General features: G+C 45.2%; 1 protein-coding gene across 1 annotated transcript in view; it reads right to left on the bottom strand.

Moving 5' to 3' along the window:
* Positions 1-13746, bottom strand: part of FANCC (FA complementation group C) — a 228114-nt gene that overhangs the window by 79546 nt on the left and 134822 nt on the right. The gene's annotated exons all lie outside the window — the stretch shown is intronic.

Here is a 13746-nt window from a genome sequence, read left to right as displayed (position 1 = left end):
CCACAGTGGCATTGCAAGCCGTTAAAAGGCTTATAATGGGTTTAGGGCAACATTTAAAACAGTTACAAAACTAAGTGAAAACAAATGATGCATAATGCTAAAACCCAAAATTATCTCATCTTTTTGATAAGAAAAATAATACAAAATGTGGGTGAAAAAAGGATAGGCAACAGCAGCCCCAGCGGCCGACAGTCTCAGGGCAGTGCCCGCCGTGGACGCACGTGCAGAAACGCACAGACATGCCCCTGGGTTGCCCCTTCTCCCAACTCCAGCATGCTTTCCACTTTCTCACAATACACAAATGTACTGCTTCTATAATCAGCAAAAACATTCTCTTAAATACCGAGTTATTGTTTAAAAATTAAATAAGTTTTATGGAGATAACCCACATGCCAGGAAATTTATCCCCTTTTAAGTGAAAATTCAGTGCTTTTTTTTTTTTAACATATTCACAGGAAAGTTCTTTTATAGTTTTTAAAAAGTCACACACTGTGTTTTGCAATTAAACAATCGTGAGATACAATGAATTTGCACATATACATATATAAAAATGTACACCTGTCTGTATGCTAGTGAATTCACACACAAATACTTGGAGATGACAGTATAAACCAAGGGTAAGTCTAAGGGTGTATCAGTCAAGAATTAGTACTATGGGTCCTAGCGGTGGCATGGCAGCTAAAGATGCTGCCTGTAAAACTGGCTCGTGTCCCAGCTGCTGTGCTTCCAATCCAGCTCCATGACAACTCTCCTGGTTAAGCAGCAGATGCTCTAAGTATTTGAGAACCTGCATCTACAAGGGAGACATGGCTGGCGCTTCTGGTTCTAGCCTGACCAGTCTGGAGTCTGTCTGTCTGTCTCTCTCTCTCTCATGCTCCCATTGAATGAAAATACAAAGACAAAAACTATTTACACCACAACACTCAGCACGGGCAGGATGGATGAAATGAGCATTCCACTGCTATGAGGAGTGGGGTTTTATAAAGACTTTCTGGGAGGTCACTTGCCAATATATGGCTGCAGTGGTTCAGAACGCATGCCCCAAAATCACCTGTTGGAAACTTGATTCCCAATGCAATAGTGTTGATAACCAGCCACTGGAAGCAATGCTGAGGATACTCACTCTAAGAGATGCTAGGTCGTGAGGACCCTGCCCTCACTGGAATGCACTAATGCTGGTCTGTAAGGAGGAGTTACAGACAAGCAGATGGGTTTGGGCTCTCCTTCACCTGTACCTCTTGACGTTCTGCCATGGATGACACACACGAACCCCTTGACCTTGCAATTTCCTGGCCTCTAAACTGCAAAAGTAGAGCTGGCCCTGTGGTGTAACAGAGAAAGTACCGCCTGCAAAACCACATCCATGCAGCACCAGTTCAAGTCCTGGCTGCTCCACTTCCAGCCATCCCAGTGCCAGTGCCTCTGTGAAGGTAGCAAATGATGGCCCAGGCTCTTCACAAAAAGCACTCCTATTTTTTTTTTTAATATGAAAGTAAATCTCTGTTCTTTATAAACTACTCAATCTGTTTTTCAGGTCGCATAGCAGCACGAAACAAAAACAACAGAAAATGTATTAAGATGAGTATGTATTAAGATAAGATCCAGTAAATCAATTTCTCAGTATATATCTTAATGAAGGACTTAGGTTCACAATAGCACTACTTATAATAGTACAAATAAGAAATAACCAAAATATTCAAAGATTTTCTCAAGATTAACTAAAAGTGTGAATTATGTTACAAAAAAGAACTTTACAACACAGAAAAATAATATGAAACTGCAAATCAAGGTATAAAACTAAATATCCAATGTGATTTTTAATCTTATAAGCACAAAAATTGGGAAAGGCAACAGATAGTAATCATAGGTTACTTCTACAAGAGATTGAAAATTTCTTCTTCACATTATCTGTATTTCTTAACAAATTTTAAATTAACATCTCATTTTTTGCCATATATCTTTTTTTGCAAAGTAAAACTATGCTTGGCTTTATACCTGTTTTCTAACTTTCTAACATGAACTGCTGCACGAGGCGACAAAGTCTTCTACCTGTCCTGTGAACAACACAGTGAGAGCTACCTACGGTTACATAACTTCAAACCAGGCACTTCAGGCGTGAGTCCCCTAAATCTCTCTTTCAAAGGAAACTTACACATTGCTACCCATTTGTCATTGCTAAGGATAATTTTTTGCTGCCCAAATAATCTAAACACAAACCACTGAAGACTAGGCCTCTGATCCTGGATCAAAACAAATTATTACACAAACAAAATACAGTAACAAATTCCTTTAAAAAAAAATCTGGCAGAGAAGAGGCTAGTGCTGGGATGTAGCACATTGGACTAGGGCTCGCAGGGCTGGTGTTCCACATGGGCACCAGTTCAGGCGTGGGCAGCTCTACTTCTGATCCAGATCCCTGAAGTGCCCAGGCAAGCAGGAGACGGCCCGAGTGCTTGAGCCTCTGCACCCATGTGAGAGACCTGGAAGAAGCTATCAGTTCTTAGCTCCTAGCTTTGGACAGGCTCAGCTCCAGTCGTTGTGATCATTTAGGGAGTGAACCAATGGACGAAAGACCTCACTCCCTTTCTTTCTCCTTTCCTCTTCTCGCTCCTCTCCTTCCCTCTCCCCATCCCTCTTTCTCTCTGCCCCTGTAGCTCTACCTTTCAAATACATAGCATAAATCCACAAAAACAAAACAAACCAACCCAACCCACACCTGTCAGAGGGGCTGGCATTGTGGAGCAGCGGGTTAAGCTGCAACTTGTGATGATGGATCCTTCTTCTGATCCATTTCTTGCTAATGCTCCTGGGAAAGCAGTGGAGGATGGCTGGAAAGCTTGGGGCCCTATCATCTACATGGGAGATTCAGATGGAATTCTAGGCTTCAGGCTTTGGTCTGGCCCAGCCCTGGTTATCACAGCCATTTGGGGAGTGAATCAGCAGATGATCGCTCACACACAAGTTCTCTGTGCATCTTTGTAACTCTGACTTCCAAATAAACAAATCTTTAAAAAATAAAAAAAGATAGCTTAAGTAATAAAAATTCATCCTTACTCAGAGAATAAAATGCTGCCAGAGTGGTCTTAGAGAGCCTCAACTTCAAACTTTTCATTTTGCCTCTAAAGAACTGGGTTTCTACAGACCACAAACCTAAAAATGAATGTGAATGTAGCAGGTTTTGACATAAAGAAAACACGCAAAAAACCCTTCCAGGCCAGAAAGTGAATGGACCAACAAGATGGCACATAAAATATTCTGGGGCACAACTTTGATTCCCAGGTGAGTTTAAATAATGAAAGAACACTTTAGGTGCTCGAGCAGCTGCTGTAAATACTCAGACCATGCAGGTGAATGCGGACAAGGAAGATTCTGATCTGTATCCATCTCATCTTCTGCCCTCCTGGTAACCGGCAGCACGTTCACAGATGTGTTAAGAAAGCTGCAGCCAACAAGCCGTGGCCTGGCACAGTCTGAGCAGGAGGAAGAGCTGTGGTTTTTGCTCAGGCAGAAGGCTAGCAGAGCCAAACTTCTCCTTTCATCTCTCCAGGTCAATTTTCTTGAACAGAGACTAAGCATAAAAAACTCCAAAGAGTTTCTTTATGTGAAAATTAAAATCTTTTAGAATTTCCATCTCTTTGTTGTCTACTGCTTCTGAATCTTTACATGTAAGATATAGCAACAGGAAGTGTAAAAGGCTCCATCGCATTCAACAGACAGTACCCAGTGTGATGTGATTTCACGGGCTGGCATTGTGCAGCATCAAGTCAAATCCCCACCTGCCATGCCCGCATCCCTATGGGCCAGGCATGCGTAGCAGCTGCTTCACTCCTGACCCAGCTCCCTGCTAATGCACCTGTGAAAGCAGCAGAGGATGGCACAGGTGCCTGGGCCCCTGCCACCCACATGGGAGACCAGCCTGGCTATTTTGGCAATTTTGAGTTAGAGGATAGAAAATGGAAAATGCTTCTCTCTCTGTGTGTTTCCCTTTCTGTTTGTGTAACTCTGCCTTTCAGATAAATAAGTCTTTTTAAAAGTATGATTTGATTTCTAAAGTGTTGCTGGTGTAACTGGGATGAACAGTCCCTACCATCTGCTCACAGGACTCGAAGTGGGAATAATCATCATACAATCACTGTGGGAACAGAGCCAGCTCCAACTGGCAGGTTCAGAGTACTCCCACAGTGCTGGAGCTGAGCTGATTCTGGGTGGGGAAAACGAGAACAGCGCATAATGCATGTGTGATGTCAGCTGGGAAAGACAGAGCAAAGGGAACAGGACGGGGTGGGGTGTTGGGGAGGGCAGGCACGGCAGGAATGTGCCTGTCACCATCATGGCTCCAGGCCTTCTTGGGGATCCCACACTCCTTTGTGGCATCAACCCGACGGGTCCAACTGACATCCTCAAGCTCTCTCGCTGGTTCCTGTGACTTGCTCAGAGTCCTCGCTGGCTGCCAGGTTCACTAAGCCCCTTCCCACCTCCTTTCTCTCCCCTGAGAAAAACAATGCCCTCCCGTCTATAGCTGCCAAAATTAAATCCATCTTTCAAAATCCATCTTCCCGTAAGATTTTCTTCTCTTGTGCTTTTCTTCTGGGGCCTTCAAGTTTCACCCTGCTGGGCTGTCATAAAAACATCCCTTCCCTGCTCCTTAGCCAGCAGCTCACCCAGGAAAGGATTGGCTTACTAATTTTTACATTCCGTGAGCAACTGCAAACAACCCTTTGGCATTTTAGCCAACAATCAAACTCCATAGCGTGCCCTGTTCCTTTAGAGCTATGAACAATGTTATCTCGACAGGATTCTTTTGTGACCTCATTACAGTAGAAGACAATAAATGTTCTCTTTCACAATCTGCTTTGCTAAGTTGCAGGTCATAAATATCCACAGCATACTGAAAACCATGACACCACTGCATGTACTCTAGGGAGGTTTAACCAGTTTTGGAATACTGACCAGAACATAGCACCAATGTGGATGTCATTTCCCTGAAGAATATACTGCTTTTGGAATTGTGCAGTCAGTGCACATGTGTAGGCGTACTATAGTCTAGAAGGGGCACAAGAGGTGCAACAGCAAAAACTGGGAGATTCCAAATCAGCCTTGGCTGGATTTAAATAAATGCTACAATGCAGCCCAACACGATTTGAAAACACTTTTCCCTATAAATCTGAATTTTTAAACAGACCTTGTATGAGTTTGACCCACTTTCCTTCAATTATTATGCATCCTCCTCCTTCTAGAGCTATACCCCAAAATAACCCAAGGTGTGGAAGCATGCTGTCTCCAGTGCTCACACACTACCTGGCTGCCTTCACCCAGCGGCAGTCCTTGGCAGGCTCTTGCACAGTATAAATGCCAGTGTCCAAACGCTGAGTTACTCACTTCCTTTTTTATGTTCCTCTGGTATTTTATGTAAACATCTAATAAAACATTTATGTTATTCTATTGGAATTGTTTGTTTGCTTAACTAATATTAAAATTCCAAAATTAATTAAATCACCTGCAAATAATGATTTATATTTTTCTAATCTGGCTACCATATGGAAAATTAGCTAATTTTCTTAATAGCAATCTTAAATTATCATTTTTCTCCTGCCAGTAAAGATAACACAGAAATTAGATCAACACATAATGTCATCTAAATTTACTTCAATGGAAAGAACAAGTAGTTAGGGCCAGCATCATGGTGCAATTTAAGCTGCCACTTCTGTAGCCTGCCTCCCACACTGGAGTGCCAGTTCCAGGCCCAACTGCTCCATTTCCGTGCAGTGCCAGTTAATGAGCCTGGGAAAACAGAGGACAGTCCAAGTGCTTGTGAGCCCAACATATTTTTTGGGAGATCTGGATGGAATTCCAGGTTCCTGGCTTTGTCCTGACCAGCTGTGGACACTACAGCCATTTAGGGAATGAATAAATACATGGAAGATCTATTTGTCTCTGTTACTCTGCCTTTTCAGTCTTTCATAAACTCTGAGTTAAATAAATCTTTAGATACAAATGAAAGGAGGGATTGGCACTGTGGTACAGTGGCTTAAGTCACTGCCTGAAGTGTTGGCAATCCATATAGGTGAAGGTTCAAATCCTAGTTGCTCCACTTCCAATCCAGCTCCCTGTTGATGTGCCGACTAATGCAGCAGAAGACAGGGCAAGCACTTGGAATTCATGCACCATGTGGGAAACCCAGAAGTTACTGGTTCCTGGCTTCAGCTTGGCCCAGTCTTGGCCCTTGTTGCCATTGGGGAGTAGTAGATCAGTGTATAGAAGAGGTTTCTCTCTTTACCTCTGCAACTGCCTTTCAAATAAGAAAACACCTTTTACAAAGAAAAGAAGGGAGGGAAGATAAGAGGAGGGAATGGAAGAGGGGGAGGGGACAAAAGAGAAGGAAAAGAAAGAAGAGTCAGACAGGAGAGAGTAAATGTTATCCTGTATACAATAAAATGGGTAGCAATTCCCTAAGTTGTCATTAATTAATTAATGTAATCTGTATAACTAGAAAAAGATATATGATCTGGGTGAGAAAAATTCTATGTCACGGAAATGTTGAGTCTCTGGCATATGGATACAATGCAGTACTGATGTCACTTCTGAATAGGCTCTTGGGGGTAGCTTCAGGAGTTTTTCTAAAGTTTACACACAAAAAAGCAAAGGCCAAGAACAACATGCTCAAGGCAAGGGAAAAATGATAGAAATCAACAAGCAGCACAAATTCATTCATACAGAGATCAAAACAGGAACACTTCGGCGTGGTGGTCTATCGGACTGATTGCCCACAGTGGCGACAGATCCCATACGGACACTGGTTCCAGTCCCAGCTGCTCCACTTCCCATCCAGCTCTCTGCGTATGACCTGGGAAAGCAGCAGAGGACGGCCCAAGGTTTTGAAGCATTGCACCCATGTGGGATTCCTGAAGGAAGCTCCTGGCTCCTGGCTCCTGGCTTCAGGTAGGTTCAGGTCTGATCATTGCGGCTATTTGGGGGAGTGAACCAGTGAACAGAGTATCCCCCAGCCCTGGTAACTCTTTCAAGTACAATGAGTAAATATTAAAAAAAAAAAAAAAAAGAAAAAGAAGAAGAAAGAACAGAAACAGGCAACTTAAAAAGAGGCTGTTTAGAAATACAAAATAAAAATGTATCATATGTGGCATTTTAAATTTCCTTGATAATTACTCTGCTCCTTTTGGTCTGAAGTTCATTTTTTTGTTTTGTTTGATATATATATATTTTATTGGAAAATCAGATATACAGAGAAGAGGAGAGAGAGAGGAGGATAGATATGGTTCACTCCCTAAGCGGCCTCAATGACAGGAGCTGAGCCATTCCAAAGCCAGGAGGCTCTTCCGGATCTCCCATATGGGTACAGGGTCCCAAGGCTTTGGGCCATCCTCTACTGCTTTTCCAGGCCACAGGCAGGGAGCTGGAAAGGAAGCGGGTTCACTGGGACATGAACCTGCGCCCATACTGGATCCTAGTGCATGCAAGGTGAGGATTTGAGTCACTAGGTTAACATGCCAGGTCCAATCTGAAGCTCGTTTGCAGTAAGGCTTCTCAGGAAGAAGTTACCTCTCTGTGACATTAACACTTATTTATTTATTTATCTATTTATTTATTTATTTCAAAGCCAGAATTAGAGAGAGAGAGATCTCCCCTACACTGGTTCACTTCCCAGATGGTCACAATGGCTGGAGCTGGGCTGATCAGAAACTAGGAGCCAGCAATTTCATCCAGATCTACAAGGGTAAAGGGCTCCAAATACTTGGGCCATCTTCAGCTGCTTTCCTAGGCAAACTGGCAAAGAACTGATAGGAAGATGAACAGCTAAGATTCAAATAGTGCCCAATCAGGATGCTGGCTACCCAGGCAGCAGATTTACCCACTATACCCAATGTAGGATCCACAGACTTATTTTTCATCTCATATACCTTACTCTGATTATGTAAAAACACTTATATTCTAAATATGATTTAAAATCGGGGAAGAAGCCAGGATACTGTTTCCTTAGAAACTGAAAACATTTTTTTTTTTTTAAGATTTATTTTTATTATTTTTTTTTATTGGAAAGGCGGATATACAGAGAGGAGATACAGAGAGGAAGATCTTCCGTCCGATGATTCACTCCCCAAGTGAGCCGCAACGGGTCGATACTATGCCGATCCGAAGCCAGGAGCCTCTTCCGGGTCTCCCACGCGGGTGCAGGGTCCCAAAGCTTTGGGCTGTCCTCGACTGCTTTCCCAGGCCACAGGCAGGGAGCTGGAAGGGAAGCGGGGCTGCCGGGATTAGAACCGGCGCCCATATGGGATCCCGGGCGTGCAAGGCGAGGACTTAACCACTTGCGCCACCGCGCCGGGCCGAAACTGAAAACATTTTTAAAAGTGGACTTATTATTCAGCACTCTTAACTAAAGGTTAGCGTGAAGAAACCACGTTGAAGTTGGCGCTGTGGCACAGCAGGGGTTGAGCCACCCCCTGTAATGCAGCCATCCCATTCTGAGCCCCAGCTGGAGTTGGGGCTGCTCCATTTCTGATTCAGCACTCTGCTAATATACCTGGGAAAGCAGAACATGGCCTAGGTACTTGGGTCTACGCTGCCCATGTGGGAGACCCAGATGAAGTCCCTGGCTCCTGGCTCCAGCCTAGCTCAGCCCAGCACACTGCGATATTTGGGAAGTGAACTAGCAGATGGAAAACATTTATTTTCATTCTCTCTCTTCTTTCTCTCTCTCTCTTTTTCTGCCTCTCCATCTCTGTAGCTCACCCTTCCAAAAAAAAAAAAATCAGTCTTTTAAATCAAACAGACTGGAGGCAGGTCATGCCAAGTTTGGCCAGAGAAACCACTGGCGCGTGCCAGTTCTATGGCTGGGAGAGGACCTGGCAGGGGAGCTATGGGGACTCCCCTGCTTGGGCTGTGGTTCCCATTAGTGATCCCAAAATCCGGGAATGGGGGCAGATCAGGCTGAAAATGGCTACAACATCCCTTGGCATGCATGTGGGCTGGGACTGAGTATGCCAAACTGGGACAGGCTCCCGCACCTGTTGGCACTAGTAAGAACCAGAGTGGGTATGGGATGGGCTGAGCCAAGTTGTGGCACAAGCTGATCCACATGAGGGCTGGGGGTACGACAACAAGGCCTAGGAGGTAGTACCCGCCGGTGAGAGCAGGAAGGGGTGTGGGCTGATCTGGCAAGGCTGTAGCACCCGCTGGTGAATGTTGGGGCTTGAGGGGGACCAAGTCAAGCTGAGTAAAACACTCATCAGTGTGCAAGATCCACGACTGGGAGGTGGTCTCAAAGGGGAGCTTGGGGAACTCCCTGTTAAGACCAGCCCCGGCTGCTGAGCTCAAGAACTGAGGCCGGGGACAGTTCAGGCCAGGCTATAGTACTTGTCAGCATACATGTGGGTCAGGTCTTGGGGCAGGCCAGTTCGGGTCAGTCTGCAATACCCACTGGCAGGTACAAGAGTTAGAGTGCCAGCCAGGCTGGGTTGGGATGCAATACCCACCAGTTAAAAATAGGGCCAGTACTGGGGGCTGGCTAAGCCAGGCTAGGCTGCAGCACCCCCCGGCATGCGGTGGGACCGGGGGCAGGCCAGGTGGAGCTAGGTTGCAGTAGCCGCTGGTGAATGCTGAAGTGAGATGCGCCATAACAGACTCGGCTGCAGCACCTACGGGAACACGCAAGACCCCAGGCCAGGAGTGAATCTGGTGGGGGAGTCGCTGCAAGGTCACTCCTCCCACTGGTGAACATGAGAGCCGGGACTGAGGGCAGACTGGGCCGGGTACGGCTGCAAAAACCGCTGGCCTACATATGAGCTGTGTTTGGGGGAGAGCGGTATACAGAGGTAAATGCCAGGCAGCCCTTCAGTCCTGTGAGCCCAGAAACTCCTCCTCTGGAAGGCTGCTGTGGATGGGGTGGTTTTGTTTTCATGGGATTGTGTTAATGTAGTACCTGCACAAATAATATAACAAGGAAAAACAAAGGTCACAGGCTTTTAAATAGAGCTAAGTGGTTGGACAGACTTTTGAGTCCTAGCTAATGATCTCAGGGTAGTTTTTTAAAGCAGTGTTAGTTCCCCCAGTCTACCTACATGGAATGTACACAGTAGCTGACCACGGAGGGCTGTCACACCGTCATGTAAGGCATATGCCTGGAGAGAAGCAACGGGCCGCGCGGCTCCTAGCACACACTCCATCAGCAGCTGCTGCTGTAACTCCAACCTTAGGATGGAACAGAGACAAGATCTAGGTAACACCTGCTTTTGCTTTTCTCTCTACCCCGTCTTGGTCGTGGCCCACCTACTGACTTTCGCATCATCACAAAAGCCTGCTCTTGCATATAAATAGCCTAGAGTAAGAAAGGGCATCATCATGAGATCTGTCACAATCAGTTCAGAACTGCGTGAAGTCAGCGCTACGTGTGAAAACCAGAGCGTTCCTCAGAAGTGAATGTGCAGACACCTCGCTCTCCATGCCTCATCAGGAAGACCAGCTGGGTCAGCTCCTGTCCACTGACGCATGCCACCGAAATGTTCTCCAAATTTCCCTCCTATGTAAGACAACACAGCACAGTTGATCCTAGAACCTTCCCACCTTGGCTGAAGCTCTGTGTTCCTCTGTCCGAAGTCTTCTCCATCAGGGTACAGACAAGAGATCGGGTCATGTTCAAAGTCACTCATCCCAGTTCCACTAGAAGATCTGTCACTTATTGGAGAAAATCACTAAGTCTCAGTTTCTTTACCTTTGAAGTGAGGAAAATAGTATCTCCCAGGGTTAGCGGGGCTGAACAGAGTCACGTAGGTAAATCACCCAGTTGGAGAGCTGGGCACAACAGGTGCCAGAGACACGCCCGAGCTTCCGCAGTGCAGTGCCAGGACTAACAGTTCCAAGATAGGCCAACATGTAGCAGCCGCCCTCAGCAGGAAGACTGAAAGATCTTTCGAGCACTCTGCTTCATGATTTTGCTTGCCTACAAGTCAAGCACTTGCCACTGTCTCTATTTAACTTGACCTTTTACCATTGTTTCAATCAGAGATATTGTATGATCTCCATTTTCTCTCCCCTGCACACCCCTGTCCATACACTCAGAAAGGCAAGTATTGCATGTCGTCACTGCCGCTGCTTCAGGATGTTGTGCGCACAGGTCGGTTACATGCGGTACTTGCCTTAAAAATCCCTTTGGTTGCTGCCTCCTTTAGTGACTCTACCTCCCAACACCATCACTATCCTGGGGAGAAGCAAGGAAGAAGTCAAAAGAAACCACAAGCCCAGAACCCTCGCTGCTTCGCGCCGTGAGTCAGGGCCAGGGATGCCCGAAGCCATTCCTGATCAGTGAAAGGCCACACGTGTCCCTCTGCACTTAGTCCTGTCCGTAACTCCAAACCTCCAGAGTCAATGAACCTGGTTATTCCTTAAATGGATGATTCATGGCATTCTCCATAGCATGATCTGCTCCCAACTTACTTTTTCTTCTTGAAATTTCCCATTCCCTCACATTTTTGTGTCCACTCCTTCCCGCACTCCACCCCAATAATCCTTCCTTGGACCCTCCCAGGCCTACGTCTCATGTCCTACAGACTAATCCATCCTAGTCCTTTTGTTCTCTCACTTTGGATACTCGAAACTACAGTCTGCTGAACTCCTTAATTAAGAAAAAGGACTACCAACAAAAATGTATGAATGATATTCTAAGTCATGCCCAAACAGAGAATCTCTTTTAACTTAAAACTTGGTAAATGTAATTATCTTAACATAGCAGAGTAAGCGTGCCTGCTGCTGTGCTATTCAAATCCTCTGAACATGAGTTAAACACACCAACTGCTCTAACTTAACAGACGGAACAAAGTTATTCCCGCAGTCCTCTTTTGCAGTTTTGCATTCATGGCCAAAACAAATGACTGCTGACAGATCTCCATAGCTTTTCCTTCACAATCCTGCCTTTGGCTTTTTTTTTTTTAATTTATATGTTCCACTGCAGTTTAAATGAAATGATCTACAATAAAAATCTAACTGGCCTGGTATTTTTAGAGCCCCTTTTTACTATGAAATAAACACTCCGAAATCTGGAGCATTGCAGTGGTTAAGTCTGTACGCGGGAGGGAAGGCAGCTCACTCACAGAGCCGCCCCACACCCATTGTTTACACAGCCTAGCCCACGAGCAGGATGCTGACCTAACACAATTCACAGAGTTTCCAAACACAGGTCCAATCATAACAAAGTCTGCAGCTTTTACTCTCGCTTACAGAACCTCTTGCTTGAGCTCTCATTAGTTCCAGGGGGGAAAGTGTTGGCTTTCTAAAATCAAAAGTTGTTTTTTGTTTGTTTGTTTGTTTGTTTGTTTTTTACAAAAATAAGCCTGAACAAAATAGCAATATGAAAATGATTCAAATTATGGTGCTAAAACACATTTATGAGACTGCCTACAAAAGACACAGTTTCATACACTTAGAAATGTGTACTCTATGAAATACCTTTATTCTGAGTCAGTCACGTGTTCCCTGCCAAGTGTAAATATCATTCCTTTGTGAACACCCTCAACATCCTGCTTCCCCTTTGCTAAATCACTGCAGTACACACCTGGTGAATTCACAGCCCTGGTGAGTTCTCTCCTCAGTGCCCACACAGTAGAATGCTACCCAACAGTATGGGGCAACCAAACCAACAGTGTTGCCTCTGATGGCATGACCTTGGTCCTTGCAACTCTCTTGTGCCTTGGCCAATCTGGTGAGCCACTTCCTGAGCACTTATTTCTTACCTCTTCCTTTCTCTATGCACCATTGCCCCTTTCCCAAAACTCCTGGAGGATATCTCACCTCACATGCAGGCTGAGCACTCTAACCTGAACATTTGACACCCAAAATACTCCACAACTGGAAGATTGAGAGCAACGACTTGACACTACAAGTGAAAAAATCCATGTGCAAAATTATTTAAAACATTGTATAAAGTTATATAACAGATTATAGAAAACACAAGTGAATTCTGTGTTTAAACGTGGATCCCATTACTAAGACATCTCATGCTGTATCTGCAAAGATTCCACAATTCAAGTGAGTCTAAGTCCAAGTTACTTCTGGTGGCTTCAAGACGAACAGTTGAGAATACAGCAATCTAAAAAACTCTTTCATCTCACCAGAGCCCTCTTGTGCTGGAGGAAGCATTTCTGCCTCCTTGCAGTCCAGGTGCCCCCTTGGGCTCCAACTGCCTGCACTGCCATCTCACTGGGATGCTGGCAGCAGCAAGCCAGCTCTCTTCTGGATCATGGCTGCACTGCTCCTGCTGACTTACAAACACGCTCAGTAATCTGCAATGAGCGCATTTCTCCTTGATGATGGTACTCCTCCTTTGAACTGCTGCCTCTTTCTTTGCTTAGTACTTAGCACAAAGCACAATGTCCTGGAAAAGTTGTCTAAACTCGCCGCTTCCACTTGTCTGCCTCACATTCACTCTTCAGATTTCTCTTGTCTGGCTTCTATCCCTCTCAATCCATAGGTCAGAACGGTGCAACGCATGCCTTTGGGTGAGTAATTGCACAAGCCATCTGCTGCTGCTCAAGTGCACCTGCAGGGTGGAACTGGCTTCCTCTGCCTTGTCTCAGCTGCTGGTACACTAGATCACAGGGTTCTTTTTTTCATCTTATCTGCTGGAACCTTATCCTCAGCTTGTTGCGCACATCAGAGACTCAGTGGTTCCCACCAAATCTTAGCCAGCTCCCTGTGCTGTTGGGAAATGCAGTAAAACCTTTGAATCCTGTTTGGATG

Source organism: Ochotona curzoniae, unplaced genomic scaffold (genome assembly GCF_017591425.1).
Source record: "Ochotona curzoniae isolate NIBS_2020 unplaced genomic scaffold, NIBS_Ocur_1.0 contig_50, whole genome shotgun sequence".
NCBI lineage: Eukaryota > Metazoa > Chordata > Mammalia > Lagomorpha > Ochotonidae > Ochotona > Ochotona curzoniae.
This window is presented reverse-complemented; position numbering and strand designations above follow the sequence as displayed.